General features: G+C 45.3%; 1 protein-coding gene across 4 annotated transcripts in view; it reads left to right on the forward strand.

Annotated features, from left to right (window-relative positions):
- The first annotated feature begins 4,336 nt into the window (after positions 1 to 4,336).
- Positions 4,337 to 17,744, forward strand: part of LOC139277510 (NFX1-type zinc finger-containing protein 1-like) — a 57,229-nt gene continuing 43,821 nt past the window's right edge. The window contains exons 1-2 of one of the 4 annotated variants that reach the window (XM_070896052.1): positions 4,337 to 4,642; positions 12,694 to 12,778. The gene's annotated coding sequence lies outside the window, so the exon portion shown is untranslated. Of the gene's footprint in view, positions 4,643 to 4,697; positions 4,705 to 12,483; positions 12,576 to 12,693; positions 12,779 to 17,744 lie in introns of those variants that run through there. The other 3 variants (XM_070896053.1, XM_070896051.1, XM_070896054.1) reach the window with 3 other exon arrangements.

Here is a 17,744-nt window from a genome sequence, read left to right on the forward strand (position 1 = left end):
AGGCCACGCGGGCATATTCCAAAAGCTCATAGAGACCAAGAACTTGACCCTAGAGGCAGCAGCACTGGTCGCACAGACATTCTTGGCAGGAGAAGAAGAAATGAGGTTGATCTATACTGCGGGTACGACAACTAACAAAACATCGGAACAAGGGGTTCACAGCGTGAAACAAGCCGCTACCCCCACACACAGACAAAGGTAGGAGAGCAGGCCTTCAACAGCAGGCAGTGGCGCCAGAAGCCATCAAGGGCCACATGAATGGCCGTTCACACCTCATCAACCCACAATGCGAGCAATCAACTACAAACTGAGAGCAGCTCAAGAGAGATCAGCCAGACGCAGCTCATCCTTCAGAAACAATGGAAGCGGTCTGTGCTGGAGATATTGGGGAAGGCACTCATCAAGGGGGTGTCGATTTCAGCATGCTGTTTGCAGAAACTGCAACTATACAGGGCATCTGGCCCGCATGTGCAGAAAAACAGCAGCTCGGCTGGTATACGAATCAGAAGGGTCGGAAAGCGGACCAGAAGACAGTGGAGACAGTGCCCGGGACGCCGAGGTACAGCGGGTCAACACAATCAATGTCCACTGTTCTTACAACAAGACGCCTCCAATAATGATGAGGGTCCTACTCAACGGGATACCCGTCAACATGGAACTGGACACGGGAGCTAGTCAATCTCTCATGAGCGTCCAACAATTTGAACAGCTGTGGCCGCACAAAAGCAACAGACTAAAACTCACAAGGATCGACACCAAATTAAGGACCTATACCAAAGAAATCATCCCAGTCCTTGGCAGCGCCATGCTCTCAGTCACACACAAAGGGACGGTGAACCGACTTCCCCTGTGGATTGCCCCCGGAGATCTCCCAGCACTGTTGGGGAGAAGCTGGCTGGCAAAACTAAATTGGAAATGGGATGATGTTCACGCCATGTTGTCAGAGGAACGGACCTCCTGCTCAACAGTTCTAAGTCGTTTTGAACATCTCTTTCAGCCAGGTGTGGGCACCTTCAAAGGGGCTAAAGTCTGCCATAAACAGAGTCTCCCTACAGGACCAATACCCGCTGCCCAGAGCGGAGGACCTATTTGCCACATTGGCTGGAGGAAAACTTTTCTCGAAACTAGATCTCACATCTGCGTATATGATGCAAGAACTGACCGAAGAGTCTAAGCTACTCACCACCATCAACATACATTGGGTCCTTTTTATGTACAATCGATGCCCATTTGGCATCAGGTCGGCAGCTGCTATATTCTAGCGCAACATGGAGAGTCTGCTCACGTCCATCCCGGGGACGGTTGTGTTTCAAGATGACATACTCATCACGGGCAGGGACACCGACTCCCATCTCCGCAATTTGGAGGAAGTACTAAGCCGATTGGATCGGGTAGGCCTAAGAGTTAAGAAATCCAAGTGTCTGTTTCTTGCGCCCGAGGTCGAATTTTTGGGCAGAAAGATTGCCGCTGATGGAATCCGCCCAACAGAATCCAAAACCGAAGCAATTCGTTTGGCACCCAGGCCCCGGAATGTCTCGGAACTGCGCGCCTTTCTCGGGCTACTCAATTACTTTGGGAACTATATGCAGAACTTGAACATGCTGCTGGAGCCTCTCCATGTGCTACTCAGAAACGGGTGCGATTGGTTTTGGGGAGACGCCCAAGAACGCAACCTTCTATGTTCCAACAGTGTTTTGGCCTTTTTTGACCCAGGTAAAAAGCTAGTTCTTACATGTGATGCGTCAGCATACAGGGTCAAGTGCGTTTTACAGCATGTCAATGATGCGGGTAAATTACAACCCATTGCTTATGCCTCCAGGTCACTTTCGCGGGCGGAGCGCGGGTACGGTATGGTTGAGAAGGAGGCGCTCGCGAACGTGTACGATGTCAAAAAGATGCACCAATACCTTTTCGGGGCCAAGTTCACGTTAGAAACCGACCACAAACCCCTCACGTCGCTGCTATCCAAGTGCAAATCAATAAACGCCAACGCCTCAGCGCGCATTCAGCGGTGGGCACTCATGCTGGCGTCTTACGACTATACAATAAAGCACAGACCAGGCACAGACAACTGTGCCGACGCACTTAGCAGGTTACCCCTGGCGACCACGGAAGGGTCCAACGAACAGGACTGTGAGATGGTCATGGCAATCACACAGGTGATTGAATCCACAGGTTCGCCCATGACAGCTCACCAAATCAGAGCCTGGACGGCCAGCGATCCCACGTTATCCTTAGTCAAAAGATGTGTTTTAACTGGTGACTGGGCAGAGGCTCGCGATGTCTGCCCCGAGGAGATCAAACCTTTCCATAGCCGCATGCATGAACTATCACTACAGGCAGACTGCCTGATGTGGGGCAGCCAAATAGTTATGCCCTTGCGAGGCAGAGAGGCGTTTGTCCGGGAGCTCCATCGCGAACACCCGGGGATTGTCCTTATGAAGGCCATAGCCAGATCCCACGTCTGGTGGCCTGGCATTGACGGGGACTTGGAGCTCTGCGTCCGGCGGTGCACCACTTGTGCTCAACTCAGTAATGCCCCCAAGGAGGTCCCCCTAAGCCACTGGCCCTGGCCCACCAAACCGTGGTCGCGGGTGCATGGAGACTATGCGGGTCCATTCATGGGCAAAATGTTCCTCGTAGTTGTCGATGCATTTTCAAAGTGGATCGAGTGCACCATTTTAAACTCGAGCACCACCTCCACCACTGTGGGGAGCCTTAGAACCATGTTTGCAATGCACGGAATTCCTGACATATTGGTCAGTGATAATGGTCCATGCTTCACCAGTGCAGAATTTCACGATTTTATAGTTGACCATGGCATAAATCATGTTAAGACGGCACCGTTCAAGCCGGCCTCCAATAGCCAGACGGAGCGAGCAGTGCAAATTGTTAAAACAAGACATTCTAAATATCCAAGGTCCCACGCTGCAGAGCCGCCTGTTGCGACTGCTACTGGCATACAGATCTCGTCCGCATTCGTTGACTGGGGTTCCCCCCGCGCAACTATTGATGAAACGGACCTTAAAGACCAGGCTCTCGTTAATCCTCCCAGACATGCATGAAATTGTTGAGGCAAAGCGCCGGAAGCTAACTGAGTACCATGACCGAAATTCGAGGGGGAGGTGGAATGAGATAGGGGACAAAGTGTTTGTGCTAAACTATGGCAGAGGTCCCAAATGGCTTGCAGGGACAGTAACAGGCAAGGAAGGAAACAGGCTACTGGTTGTACAAATGGACAATGGCCAAACCTGCCAGAGGCATGTAGACCAAGTAAAAAGTAGATTTACCAACAACACTGCAGAACCAGAGGCAGACTACAATGTGGAACTCACACCACACCTGGTGGACAGACAGAGAGAACAACCTGAGGAAAGGGCAGTCTCAACAGACAGTCCAGGCGAGATACCAGCAATCATACTGAACGAAACAGACAGCCTAGGCGAGATACCAGCAATCACACCGAAAGAAAAACAGGCACCAAGGCAAACAACTGAACCACAACTACGACGCTCCACGCGAGAGCGTAGACCACCTGAGAGAATGAATCTATAAAGACAATAAGACCTTGGGGGAGGGTGATGTCATGTCTCTCACACCACTGTATATAACTGTATCTTACCATGCTATACATGACTGTAACTAGAGATGACTTTATCATTAGGGGTGCACTTGCAGGAGACACTGCACACCTGTCCCACACAGGTATATAAAGGCAAGTATCAGGCAAGTGTGGCATTCCAGAGCTGTGAAATAAAGGTGCAGGTCCTGAGTGACCTTGACTTCAGCATGTGTCTCGTGTAAGTCTGTACTGCAGGGTCAGGACTTTACAGCTGTAAAGCGCTTTTGAACATTCTGAGGTTGTGAAAGGCGCTTTATAAATGTAAGTCTTCCTTACCAACTTTCTTTATTCCATGGACTTAAAAAAATGATCAGAGCTCATAAATAAAGGCCAAACAATACAAAGGGAGATCTAGTATTATGGAAACTCACAGATCAGGTCGTATGGAATAATGTTGGATCTAGGTTTTTCCTGTACTGCCTGTTTCTGAACTCGCAACTTAAAGATTTGTATTTTTTAACATTCAATTTCGGATTGATTGCATTTTCGATTTCGGGTTTGTTTGCTCAACACTTTTGCGTTTATTTTGCTTGGCAGCTGCTTTAAAAAAAATAGGCCACTCAGCATTTACCTTTCCCAAGATGGAGGAGCGGTCGGTTGAAGCCAGGATCGGCCTCCCGGCCTCGGCGGGGCGCGGGCTGGCCTTTAGCAAGATGGCCGCCTCAGTGACTTCAGCCGATCACGTGACTGTTTGTTTGAGAGCGAGAGAGGAAAAAAAATCCAGCGCTGGCGGTGTGTGCTCGGGTCAGAGCCCGAATCGGGAAATGAAAACCGAAAGTGGCGGCTCGGAGGAAGGGTGCAGCCGTATAAAGGAGGGCGGCTGGCGATGAGAGACAGCAGCAGAGCCTTTGAGGCGAACATCGCCGGCCGCGGCAGACAGGCAACCCGGAGCGATTGTTGCGCTCCATCAGTGACATTTTGTTTTTAAATGGACCCCTGTTTTTTGCTTCATTGTTGTCGCCATCGCTTAGCAGCATCAACCGTGTGAACCACAAGTGAAGGGAGCAGAGCAACGAGCGGGTAAGCCCGGCTGCACAATGAGCAAAGCGGGCTGGCGGTGACAACTGCACTTATTATTGAGTGTGAGTGTGAGTGGGAGAGGGAGTTAGAGGGACGGAATGTTTGGTGAGCGGAATGTCAGCGACAGTGTAGCGAAGGGAGGGAGATGGATACATTGCGCGTCCCAGCGGGCAGCCCCACGAGCTCTCCAGCCATGAATCATTCATCATGTCAGTCCGCTCTGGGCGGGGGGCAAAACCCGTCCAGGAAGTGCAGACTGCAAAAACCCCACCCGGAAGTATCATTGGATTTTTTTTCCTGTTGTTGTTGAGCTGAGTAATTGTGAGGCAAGGCCATTGAAACAGTGGCTGGGAAAGATGTGCCTCCCCACAGCAAAAGGGCGAGCGTGTGTTGTGTTATCATCTGGGTGTGCGATCACAGCCATTGCACATTGATCTCTGGGTCTGTCGGGTGCTTTCCTCAGATAATCCCTCTCCTTTGCAGGTGATGTCAGAAAGGGGGTGGAGATTGCTGACCCATTTCTCTTTTCCCCAAGCCTGGGGTTTTGTGCGAGCTCTCCTAAAATATCTCATCGGCCGCCGAAGCAAACAACAAAATGTTGTAATGTTGACCTGGCCATCCACACATGACCGAGGTATTTGTGTACAGTCAGGGGCGAAATTCCTCTTGTCGCTAATTCATTTCAGCCAACAAAGTCGGCGTGAGGACAAAATGGAATTTCCTATCTTGTATTCATATCCACTTTTTTCTGTATTTAAAAAAAAAGGAGGAAGCGCCCTGACTCCCAGTCGTGTTATTTATTCTCCCCTGTTACTGTTCCATGTCATTGCTGTCTGATCCTATGAATAATTTGACCGTAAACCGCACAAGCATAGCCACTTGGGGTGAAAAATCCCCTTTTTTATTAGATTGAAAAAAAATCCTTTTTTAATGAAGCATGATAAGCTGCTTAACATTTACCGGGAGCACGGGGGAAATAGTTACCGATCAGTCCGTGTTTGTCGTTGAAACTTGACTGACATTTAAAGCAATCATTTAAGATCGTCAACATTTATCGTGAATTTGCTTTAATGCTGAATTAAGGTTGGTAATGGAGAATAGCTAAAAGTTTTGCTGTTGCTTTACAGTAGTTACTGCAAATTGGGTTGGGGCTGATCTGCAATGTTCCACGATTGCTCATGTTTCTGTGCTTCAGGCGGAGGTAAAGCAGTTTACCTGTTGGGGGTTGGGTGGGGAATATAATTGTGCACCTTTAATCCATGTGCTTAACGACTGTTTTCACTGTGACAAACTAGTTTTTTTAGGCATGTCCACAGAAGGAAGTAAAAACGACATCACTGAGTCAGACATGATGTTGTTGTAAGTTGCGATTTCCTCCCTCTGCCCTATTTTCAATAACTCCCTGTGACGTGCACCATTTTGCAGTCAAGACCACAAATAGACGATATGCATGCCGGCTTCACACTGTGGTGTCCTATAACCAGTAACCTGGAGGTGTATGCGAGTCGGTATTGTGACTTGTCTATGCATTTTTAATTTTTCGCTCCTTTCTGTGGGGAAGCAGCTGACCTTATTAGCGTTGTCCTCTTAAAACCTCAGGTGAAGGTTGAATCATAAACATGTTTTGTCTTTTTGCTTCAAAGCAAGAGTGTAAGTGGACTGTCTGCCGGCCTGGGAGGACTGTATATGTAATGTATAAAGAAAGTTGTACTTCAGTTTGACAGTGTAGTCATGCGAAGGGTTTCAGCACATGGGAATGTGGGACGCAGGTTCGACCCCTTGCCATTCTGCAAAGTTTCCAGTCTTGGCTGTGCTGCTGAAGGGAGGTGCTGAATAGAAGAGTTATAGGAGAGGAGGTTGGATGTGGAGTCTTTACTGGGGTTCGAATGCACTTCATGATGCTGATCAACAGCAGTTTTGGCGATGACCTGCAAGCAGGCTCCCCACACTGCCCTCTGTGCTGAAGGTGCTGGATGGCCACTCACCTACAGATTGGAAAGCAGAATCAAGGTGGTCAGGGTTGGGATGGAGAGGAGAGGGTGATGTACACTTGTAATCATAAGACCAATATGTCGAGGAACCAACCAGGGAGCTGGCCACCCTAGACTGTGTGATGTGTAATGAGAAGGGACTAATTAGCAATCTTGTTGTGCGAGGCCCTTTGGGGAAAAGTGACCATAATATAGTAGAATTCCTTATTAAGATGGAGAGTGACAAAGTTAATTCGGAAACTAGGGTCCTGAACTTAAGGAAAGGTAACTTCGACGGTATGAGGTGTGAATTGGCTTGAATAGACTGGCAGAGGATACTTAAAGGGTTGACGGTGGATAAGCAATGGCAAACATTTAAAGATCACATGGATGAACTTCAGCAATTGTACATCCCTGTCTGGAGTAAAAATAAAACTGGGAAGGTGGCTCAACCATTGCTAACAAGGGAAATTAAGGATAGTGTTAAAACAAGGAAGAGGCATATAAATTGGTTAGAGAAAGCAACAAACCTGAGGACTGGAGAAATTTAGAATTCAACAGAGGAGGACTAAGCGTTTAATTAAGAAGGGGAAAATAGAGTATGAGAGGAAGTTTGCAGGGAACATAACTGACTGCAAAAGCTTCGATAAATATGTGAAGAGAAAACGATTAGTAAAGACAAACGTAGGTCCCTTGGAGTCGGATTCAGTGAATTTATAATGGGGAACAAAGAAATGGCAGACCAATTGAACCAATACTTCGGTTCTGTCTTCACAAAGGAAGGTACAAATAACCTTCCGAATGTACTAGGGGACAGTGGGTCTAGTGAGAATGAGGAACTGAAAGATATCCTTATTAGGCGGGAAATTGTGTTAGCGAAATTGATGGGATTAAAGGCCGATAAATCCTCGGGTCCTGATAGTCTGCATCCCAGAGTACTTAAGGAAGTGGCCCATGAAATAGTGGATGCATTGGTCATCATTTTCCAACAATCTATCGACTCCGGATCAGTTCCTATGGACTGGAGGGTAGCTAATGTAACGGCACTTTTTAAAAAAGAAGGGCGAGAGAAAGCGGGTAATTATAGACCGGTTAGCCTGACATCAGTAGTGGGGAAAATGTTGGAATCAATCATTAAGGATGAAATAGCAGCCCATTTGGAAAGCAGTGACAGGATCGGACCGAGTCAGCATGGATTTATGAAGGGGAAATCATGCTTGATGAATCTTCTGGAATTTTTTGAGGATGTAACTAGTAGAGTGGACAAGGGAGAACCAGTGGATGTGGTGTATTTGGACTTTCAAAAGGCTTTTGACAAGGTCCCACACAAGAGATTGGTGTACAAAATCAAAGTGCATGGTATTGGGGGTAATGTACTGACGTGGATAGAGAACTGGTTGGCAGACAGGAAGCAGAGAGTCGGGATAAACGGGTCTATTTCAGAATGGCAGGCAGTTACTAGAGGGGTGCCGCAGGGCTCAGTGCTGGGACCCCAGCTCTTTACAATATACATTAACGATTTGGATGAAGGAATAGAGTGTAATATCTCCAAGTTTGCGGATGACACTAAACTGGGTGGCGGTGTGAGTTGTGAGGAGGACGCTAAGAGGCTGCAGGGTGACTTGGACAGATTAGGTGAGTGGACAAACATATGGCAGATGCAGTATAATGTGGATAAATGTGAGGTTATCCATTTTGGGGGCAAAAACACGAAGGCAGAATATTATCTGAATGGCGGCAGACTAGAAAAAGGGGAGGTGCAATGAGACCTGGGTGTCATGGTTCATCAGTCATTGAAAGTGGGCACGCAGGTACAGCAGGCGGTAAAGAAGGCAAATGGTATGTTGGCCTTCATAGCTAGGGGAGTTGAATATAGGAGCAGGGAGGTCTTACTGCAGTTGTACAGGGCCTTAGTGAGGCCTCACCTGGAATATTGTGTTCAGTTTTGGTCTCCTAGTCTGAGGAAGGACGTTCTTGCTATTGAGGGAGTGCAGCGAAGGTTCACCAGACTGATTCCAGGGATGGCTGGGCTGTCATATGAGGAGAGACTGGATTGACTGGGCCTTTATTCACTGGCGTTTAGAAGGATGAGAGGGGATCTCATAGAAACACATAAGATCCTGACGGGACTGGACAAGTTAGATGCAGGAAGAATGTTCTCGCTATTGGGGAAGTCCAGAACCAGGGGACATAGTCTTAGGATAAGGGGTAGGCCATTTAGGACTGAGATGAGGAGAAACTTCTTCACTTGAGAGAGTTGTTGACCTGTGGAATTCCCTGCCGCAGAGAGTTGTTGATGACAGTTCATTGGATATATTGAAGAGGGAGTTAGAAATGGCCCTTACGGTTAAGGGGATCAAGGGGTATGGCGAGAAAGCAGAAAAGGGGTACTGAAGGAATGATCACCCATGATCTTATTGAATGGCGGTGCAGGCTCGAAGGGCCGAATGGCCTACTCCTGCACCTATTTTCTATATTTCTATGTTATTCAATTATTAATATAATTTTTTTTATCACTCAGCTCAGTGGCTAACAACACTTGTGGTTCTAGTAACATTCCAAAGATAAGTGCAAGAAGAGACTATTGGCTGTGATTTTCCAGATATACGGGAGAAACATCTGTGAATTAAAAACCTTGCATTGAAGATCAGATTTAATATTTAATTTTACTTAAGTTATTGAGGGAGTGCAGCGAAGGTTCACCAGACTGATTCCGGAATGGCAGGACTGACATATGAGGAGAGACAGGATTGACTGGGCCTGTATTCACTGGTGTTTGGAAGGATGAGAGGGGATCTCATAGAAACATATAAAATTCTGACGGGACTGGACAGGTTAGATGCAGGAAGAATGTTCCCGATGTTGGGGAAGTCCAGAACCAGGGGACACAGTCTAAGGGTAAGGGGTAAGCCATTTAGGACTGAGATGAGGAGAAACTTCTTCACTCAGAGAGTTGTTAACCTGTGGAATTCCCTATCGCAGAAAGTTGTTGATGCCAGTTCATTGGATATATTCAAGAGGGAGTTAGATATGGCCCTTAAGGCTAAAGGGATCAATGGGTAAGGAGAGAAAGTGGGCAAGGGGTACTGAAGTGAATGATCAGACATGATCTTATTGAATGCTGGTGCAGGCTCGAAGAGCCGAATGGCCTACTCTTGCACCTATTTTCCATGTTTCTATGTTAACAATCTGTCATGCTCATAATATTTTCAGTCATGTAAAATCTCACTAGATTCTTTTAGGGAAGATATATTCATCACGGGAGCCACAGTAACTTGTAATTGAATTTGAAAAAAGGAAGTTAAAGAGAGGGTACCCTAGATTGTTGACTGTGTTAAACCTTCCTCCCCCCACCCCATTGTTCAGAGCAGTTGGTTAAACTATCTGTAAGCAGCAACTTTTCAGTTAAATCCAAATTGCAGATTCATGGGTATAGAAATGACCTTGCCTTTACACTTGTATAGTAAAAGCACCCTTACACTGTCACATTGTTTAGCTCACTAACTCCTCAAGTTAGTTGTCACCAACATCCACTATCTAACCAAAAAAAACCACAACAGACAAGTGTAAAGTGAATAAGTAGTTTACTTTATTCTGTCCATTTCATTTTAGTGTTTTAATTCATATTTTCTGTCATTATCAGTTGCTCTTCACCACTGCCGTTTATGGTGGTTAGTTCTGTATCACATGACAGGAACACAAGATGTTTTGGAAGATCATGATGTTCAACCAGAGCTATAATAGCTCAGCTGATTGCCATAGAGACAAGAATATACTCTGTTTTACAAAGATATGTTCCTACACGTATTATAGTATTATATTGTTAGAGGGAGGACTCAGTAAAATGCACTTCATCGCAAGTGAGAGACCACACAATGTTTTCCTTTTAAGATCCCAGTTTAGTACAATAGATTAAACATGACTGATGCTTCTTGCCTTGTGAGGATCACTTTTCCCAGCAAAATAACAGTATTTTCACCATATCATGTTAAAATGCTTCACAAATTTAATGATGTATATTACATTGGTAATGGAAGTTTCAAAGTCACGGCAAAACTCTTCATTGGAAAGCTTGAAAACAGGGAATTAAAACTGAAAAATATAGAACATTTTAAATCTGCCAAGTGTGTTCGGGAGAGTCTCATCTATTAAGATTTTAGGCTGAGCTTCGGAGTTCAATTCCAAAACCAGCGTATATAAAATCTCATTGCAGGGTCCGCTGCTTGCTTATTGTGATACGGAGTCATGCAGACCATGAAGGTTTCAAGTTTGATGTCTGGTTTGTGCTCAGTTAGCTATTCTCATTCAGGATGGCATTATATGTGCTACAAAAGCAAAATACTGCAGATGTTGGAAATCTGAAAAAAGACCAGAAAATGCTGGAAACACTTAGCAGGTCAGGCAGCATCTGTGGCGAGAGGAAAAGAGTTAACATTTAGGTGTTGCCTAAAATTATCTAGGTAACTGAAAGTATTACATTTGGGCATGGTAATCCTGGGCTATGGAGATACCAGCAAGTGTATGTATGGACGATGATGGCTGGGCCACATTGTCCGTATGCCCGATACTAGCCTCCCAAACAAGCGCCCTACTCAGTACTCCGACACGGCAAGCGAGTCCGAGGTGGGCAGAGGAAACGCTTCAAGGACACCATCAAAGCCTCCTTGAAAAAGTGCAACATCCCCACCGACACCTGGGAATCCCTGGCCCAAGATCGCTCAAAGTGGAGAAGAAACATCTAGGAAGGCACCGACCACCTCGAGTCTCTTCGCTGGGAGCAAACAGAAGCCAAGTGCAAACAGTGGAAGGAGCACACGGCAACCCAAGCAAACAGTGGAAGGAGCACACGGCAACCCAAGAACCTCACCCACCCGTTCCTTCAACTACCATCTTCTCCACCCGTGACAGAGACTGTGAGTCCCGCATCGGACTCATCAGTCACCTGAAAACTCATTTTTAGTGTGGAAGCAAGACATCATTGACTCTGAGGAACTGCCTAAGATAAAGGGGCGATGAGAATGGGATCTGGTTTGGTAATGATGTCTTTCCTAGTCAAGTAGCCTCCCAACACTTTTGTTAAGGCTTGTGATTGGCTGTATGGTTGAGGTACCGGACAACTGCTGGCACCTATGGAACTGTATCGCAAGAAGAATCGGCATCCTTAGCAAGTCTGGCTCGGGGAAAGAAAGTGCAATTGCACCATGTGTGCATAGCATTATTGTAAAGCATAATAACAAGAATGATGCACAGCAAATTTAACTTTCCTTCTTCTCCATTTATATACTGTAACCAAACTCCTTGGCATTGGTTGGTTAAATAAACTGTCCATTCTGTATCCTAGTGATGTGACAGCCTTGCAGTGACTCCCAGCTGCCCCTGTGTTATTCTCTGTGGCATTGAAATCATACTGTGAATACAAGTCAATATGATGTGTTTGTCTGCAGTTCCTTTGTTCTTTGGTTAATGGAGATGTTTGCATCAAAACGTTTTGGAGAAAGGAATTGCAGTGAATGTTAACGGACTAATATTTGCATGGCATAATGTTAAAGGCCTGAGAGTGAGAGAACGCAGTGGTAGAGAGGGTGTTTGTTCATATGTCATGTATCTTTGTTTTAAAAATAACTGGAATAAGAACTTCAGTAGCTTGTTGCTGTTTGTTGTTTAGATCAAAGTAACACTACACAAGGGATTGGAGTGTTGTGTGCAGTGCTCCTGTAGGGATGAGAGAGCAGTAGCTATTGGAGAAACTTTGTGTAGGTATTGTTTAACATGGTAATCAAACAACAGCTCCTTGCATGTATTTATTAACTTAGAGTAGCCATGACTACAGCGGAAAATGAAGTCATTGTTTTTTAAGAAGCGTTTTGTATTTTTACACTCCATTTGGAGATTAGGATCCAAAATGTGCTGGCATAATCCATATTTTCTCTCATACAAGTGTTTCCTTGCATCACAAAATGGAGGTGAGTGTAAAAAAAAAATCGTGTTTCTTCAAATGTCTTTTTTCCTCTCAAGAATTGTAATGGTAACAAGCAAAGGATGGGGTAATCACTAATGATTATTACTGCATTTTTCCTTAAGGGACCATGGCTGAGGAAGCTTTCAATTGTGGCGTTTGATAAACCTTAGGCAGACCCTGCTCCTTGACATCAATTCTTCCCAGAATGTAAGTTGCTGCAGAGGAGAAGTGGTGCGGAACGAGCTAATCTCAATCTGGGTGGCAGTTGGAATGAAATAGAGTTGACCCCATGGTCCTCGGACAAAGGAAGAAGGGGGAAAAAAGTCAGTCAGGGTTCCTGTTTTTAATGACTAATTGGTGACTCATGCCAGAAGGTGCTTATCTAGACATCAGGACATGACAGGACAGCATTGTGCTTAGTTACGATGCCTTACATGGTCAAATAACATGCTGACACTTGTCATTTGGGAATCACTATGAAGAATGGACATTTGATTGAGGTACCAGAGGACAGCCAGTGCCTGTGGAATCTATGTGCTCAGGTGGGGGCTGGGAGTAAACTGGCAAATAAAATAAAAAGTAGCCCAGGGAAGGCATACACCAAATATTTGGCAGTTGCCAAGATGAGAAACTAAACTTAAATTTGAATTAGTAGGTTACTTCGTAATCCTTTAATGACCATTCTGTATATAAAGATAATGGCGGGCATTATGTTCTTTCTGTAATCATTTTTGAGGCACCATTAAGACTATAAGTGATACATGTGACAGAATGTTGGATCCCAGCATTTCTCCAACTTAAACACCAAGATAAATGCTAACTAAAAATAATATTTTATTATTGGAACTTGCTGTTCTTCCAGTGGACAGATCTTTACACTCTTCATCGGTGATGCATATATACCTCCATGCATATGCCCATTATATTCTGAACAGTACATTATGACGTGCACAGGTATTTCTGACATCGTTATCGTGGGCTAAAAGAATAGTAAGGACTCGATTCAAGGAAATTCTGTTAGCTGGTATTATTATCATTTTCTTAGCATAGAATTTATTATTGACCAGTTGTATTATAATTCCAGGAAGCGCTCCCATTAATTTGAAAGTGAATTGATCAGCAGCGTAATAAAAAAACTATTCTTGTGGATCTAATTGCAGGTATGGGAAAAGCAGTACTCCTTTGAGGCAGATTTGAGGCTACATGTTGACTGCAGGATGATCAGAAATGAGAATACTTTAATCTTTTGACTTATTGAGTCATACTTACTGTGAATAGATTAAGCAAACATCTGCTTAGTTTCATTACGTCATAGAATTAATTTCTAAATAAAACCTTGACAAATGCTTCTGAGGACTTGGAACACTGCCTGTGTGTTAGCAGCTAAAGCACTCTTGAATATTAGGTTTTCAGTTGTTTCTTTAATTAAACCTAATAATGTGCAACTATCATTGAAATATCACAGGTATTTTTTGACGGATTATTGATTTTAATATTTAAAGAAAACCATCACCCTCCCACGGCCCCCCTCCCCCCCTCTATTCCCTCCACTGTTCAACTATTTTAAATAGAGCTTAAAGCCAAATGTCCCCTTATTAAAGGGACAGTAGAACACACACATTAACAACTAAAACTTTACAGTGAACTTAAACCAATCAAATTAAAATTTGGTTGCCGGGGTGATGACGCACTCCAGTCCCTCTGGTGCCCACATCTCGCGGAAGGCCACGAATGTACGGGTAGACACTGCGTGCTCCATCTCCAGGGACACCCAGGTGCGAACGTAACGTGGAAGAGAGTCGGGCTGAATGACCCCTTGACTGCCCACTGCCTGGACCTGTTAATGGCCACCTTGGCCAGGCCCTCCACAGTTCAACTGCTTAAGACACTGAGCAGCTGAGCCATACAGACTAGGAAGGTCCAGGATTCAATTCTTAGTTACCCGATCTCCGCTGAAATGGTAGTAAGGGGGGCAATGATTGGCCTCAATACCCTTGGGTTGGAAGGAGAAAATTGGCCAGGATTCCAGCTGCTAATTGCTGTCCACTGATTCCTGCTCGAAATCTACATGTGTGTAGATTGGGTGAAGAAAGATTAAGCTTGGCTATGATGTCCTTTCAGTCAGATTGTTACTGTCATGTATGTATGCTTGGGGAGGGGGGTTACTTACCACCAGGTGGCGCCACTGTCGGAGGTCATTGGGCTGTATGCATGTGTGCAAGGGTCAAGGATGTCTCGGAGCAGGTGCAGGACATTCTGAAATGGGAGGGAGAACAGCCAGTTGTCGTGGTGCACATTGGTACCAACGACATAGGTAAAAAAAGGGATGAGGTCCTACGAAAAGAATTTAAGGAGCTAGGAGCTAAATTTAAAAAGTAGGACCTCAAAAGTAGTAATCTCGGGATTGCTACCAGTGCCACGTGCTAGTCTGAGTAGGAATCGCAGGATAGCGCAGATGAATACGTGGCTTGAGCAGTGGTGCAGCAGGGAGGGATTCAAATTCCTGGGGCATTGGAACCGGTTCTGGGGGAGGTGGGACCAGTACAAACCGGACGGTCTGCACCTGGCCAGGACTGGAACCAATGTCCTAGGGGGAGTGTTTGCTAGTGCTGTTGAGGAGGAGTTAAACTAATATTGCAGGGGGATGGGAACCTATGCAGGGAGACAGAGGGAGACAAAAATGAGGCAAAAGCAAAAGACAGAAAGGAGATGAGGAAAAGTGGAGGGCAGAGAAACCCAAGGCAAAGAACAAAAAAGGCCACTGTACAGCAAAATTCTAAAAGGACAAAGGGTGTTAAAAAAGCAAGCCTGAAGGCTTTGTGTCTTAATGCAAGGAGTATCCGCAATAAGGTGGATGAATTAAGTGTGCAAATAGATGTTAACAAATATGATGTGATTGGGATTACGGAGACGTGGCTCCAGGATGATCAGGGCTGAGAACTCAACATCCAGGGGTATTCAACATTCAGGAAGGATAGAATAAAAGGAAAAGGAGTTGGGGTAGCATTGCTAGTTAAAGAGGAGATTAATGCAATAGTTAGGAAAGACATTAGCTTGGATGATGTGGAATCTATATGGGTAGAGCTGCAGAACACCAAAGGGCAAAAAACGTTAGTGGGAGTTGTGTACAGACCTCCAAACAGTAGTAGTGATGTTGGGGAGGGCATCAAACAGGAAATTAGGAGTGTGTGCAATAAAGGTGCAGCAGTTATAATGGGTGACTTTAATATGCACATAGATTGGGCTAGCCAAACTGGAAGCAATACGGTGGAGGAGGATTTCCTGGAGTGCATAAGGGATGGTTTTCTAGACCAATATGTCGAGGAACCAACTAGGGGGGAGGCCATCTTAGACTGGGTGTTGTGTAATGAGAGAGGATTAATTAACAATCTCATTGTGCGAGGCCCCTTGGGGAAGAGTGACCATAATATGGTGGAATTCTGCATTAGGATGGAGAATGAAACAATTAATTCAGAGACCATGGTCCAGAACTTAAAGAAGGGTAACTTTGAAGGTATGAGACGTGAATTGGCTAAGATAGATTGGCGAATGATACTTAAGGGGTTGACTGTGGATGGGCAATGGCAGACATTTAGAGACCGCATGGATGAATGACAACAATTGTACATTCCTGTCTGGCGTAAAAATAAACAAGGGAAGGTGGCTCAACCGTGGCTATCTAGGGAAATCAGGGATAGTATTAAAGCCAAGGAAGTGGCATACAAATTGGCCAGAAATAGCAGCGAACCTGGGGACTGGGAGAAATTTAGAACTCAGCAGAGGAGGACAAAGGGTTTGATTAGGGCAGGGAAAATGGAGTACGAGAAGAAGCTTGCAGGGAACATTAAGGCGGATTGCAAAAGTTTCTATAGGTATGTAAAGAGAAAAAGGTTAGTAAAGACAAACGTAGGTCCCCTGCAGTCAGAATCAGGGGAAGTCATAACGGGGAACAAAGAAATGGCAGACCAATTGAACAAGTACTTTGGTTCAGTATTCACTAAGGAGGACACAAACAACCTTCCGGATATAAAAGGGGTCAGAGGGTCTAGTAAGGAGGAGGAACTGAGGGAAATCTTTATTAGTCGGGAAATTGATGGGATTGAAGGCCGATAAATCCCCAGGGCCTGATGGACTGCATCCCAGAGTACTTAAGGAGGTGGCCTTGGAAATAGCGGATGCATTGACAGTCATTTTCCAACATTCCATTGACTCTGGATCAGTTCCTATGGAGTGGAGGGTAGCCAATGTAACCCCACTTTTTAAAAAAGGAGGGAGAGAGAAAGCAGGGAATTATAGACCGGTCAGCCTGACCTCAGTAGTGGGTAAAATGATGGAATCAATTATTAAGGATGTCATAGCAGCGCATTTGGAAAATGGTGACATGATAGGTCCAAGTCAGCATGGATTTGTGAAAGGGAGATCATGCTTGACAAATCTTCTGGAATTTTTTGAGGATGTTTCCAGTAAAGTGGACAAAGGAGGCTTTCGACAAGGTCCCACACAGGAGATTAATGTGCAAAGTTAAAGCACATGGGATTGGGGGTAGTGTGCTGACGTGGATTGAGAACTGGGTGTCATGGTACATCAGTCATTGAAGGTTGGCATGCAGGTACAGCAGGCGGTTAAGAAAGCAAATGGCATGTTGGCCTTCATAGCGAGGGGATTTGAGTACAGGGGCAGGGAGGTGTTGCTACAGTTGTATAGGGCCTTGGTGAGGCCACACCTGGAGTATTGTGTACAGTTTTGGTCTCCTAACTTGAGGAAGGACGTTCTTGCTATTGAGGGAGTGCAGCGAAGATTCACCAGACTGATTCCTGGGATGGTGGGACTGACCTATCAAGAAAGACTGGATCAACTGGGCTTGTATTCACTGGAGTTCAGAAGAGTGAGAGGGGACCTCATAGAAACGTTTAAAATTCTGATGGGTTTGGACAGGTTGGATGCAGGAAGAATGTTCCCAATGTTGGGGAAGTCCAGAACCAGGGGTCACAGTCTAAGGATAAGGGGTAAGCCATTTAGGACCGAGATGAGGAGAAACTTCTTCACCCAGAGAGTGGTGAACCTGTGGAATTCTCTACCACAGAAAGTAGTTGAGGCCAATTCACTAAATATATTCAAAAGGGAGTTAGATGAAGTCCTTACTACTCGGGGGATCAAGGGGTATGGCGAGAAA

The sequence above is a fragment of the Pristiophorus japonicus genome, chromosome 12 (assembly GCF_044704955.1).
Source record: "Pristiophorus japonicus isolate sPriJap1 chromosome 12, sPriJap1.hap1, whole genome shotgun sequence".
NCBI lineage: Eukaryota > Metazoa > Chordata > Chondrichthyes > Pristiophoridae > Pristiophorus > Pristiophorus japonicus.